Source organism: Aplysia californica, unplaced genomic scaffold (genome assembly GCF_000002075.1).
Source record: "Aplysia californica isolate F4 #8 unplaced genomic scaffold, AplCal3.0 scaffold01322, whole genome shotgun sequence".
Lineage (NCBI taxonomy): Eukaryota > Metazoa > Mollusca > Gastropoda > Aplysiida > Aplysiidae > Aplysia > Aplysia californica.
In genome coordinates this window covers 40,296-41,687 of record NW_004798592.1, presented here as the reverse complement: position 1 = coordinate 41,687, position 1,392 = coordinate 40,296, and positions in this window count along the sequence as shown.

Below are 1,392 nucleotides of genomic sequence, written 5' to 3'. Positions count from 1 at the left end.
GTTACAAGAGAGTACCAAAACATAAAAAAGAAGGAGGGGAGATAAGGACGATAGATGTTTAATAGGAAAGAAGAAACGAACAACACCAGAGCGCCTCCAACCACCCACCAACTACATTTATTTTTAAGCATAAAAGTGTAAACAAGAACCCTCGAAATTGCTTATGTGTCAAAACAAAAGAAATGCAATATGTTAAACAGTTCGGGTGAAAATAATGAGTGTCAACATGGAAAATGTCCCGTTTGATAGGGAATGTTTTCCTTCACGTGTCATTGCTACTGGCATAAACATTAACTTTGAAACAGATTAAACACAAACACATACAAATACACTCACAATTGCATACGCACGCACGCACGCACGCACGCACGCACGCACGCACGCACACACACACACACACACACACACACACACACACACAACAAACAGACATACATACACAAACAGTTTTTTGTGCTCTCAGCCTTCATTGGTCAGAAAATAACATTTTGAACTGTGGGTGTTTTTACACCCCCCCCCCCCTAATCGTCACAAGTTAGATTATTTAGGAGGCGGGCTTTGATCCTGACTGCCAAGGTCAATCCGGGCTGAGAGGGATACAACACCCCAGTTCAAAGACCGAGATGCTCCTTAAAAATTATCCCAACAAATGAAATCGAACTCAGGTCAGGTCTGTGTGCGAAAGCGAAATACATGTAAAATCATATTACCACGTATCTACCAGCTGTAGGGTGTAGCCATTAGGAGCTTCCCCGTCTCACACGAGAGACACAATATAGACCATTTAGGAGGCGGGCTTCGACATTTAGTACATGTAAACGTTTTACGGCACTTCCAACATAATAATGGTCATTTAGCGCTGAGAAAAAGTCAGACAAACAGACAGAAACAGCAGAATGAAGTAAAGTAAAGAAGTAGGGCCGACTATATAAGCACCCTCCAGCTATTCGCTATAATATTATTTATTATTATTCTATGATATTTATAAAAGATGGAGCCTTACAAAATGGACCCTTGGAGAGAAAAACAGTAACAAACATACTATCTGTAGCCCACGATGACTATGGTGTTTTCCCCTTCCATTCTTTGTCGAACTGAATAATGGAGTATCACCCCATTGTAACAAGTAACACAGATAATAGAGAAACAAATAAAAAAGACTGACAGACAAACAGACTCATAATAATCTGAAAGACAAACATATAAACCGATAGACAGATAGATAAACAGACATACAAGCAGAAAAGCTGACTGACAGACAGACAGACAGACAGACAGACAGACAGACTGACAGACGGATAGACAGACAGACGGACAAACAAACAAGCAAAGAAAGAGATAGACAGAGAGACTGACACCCTGAGAGCCAGCCAACTAGATACACACACACAC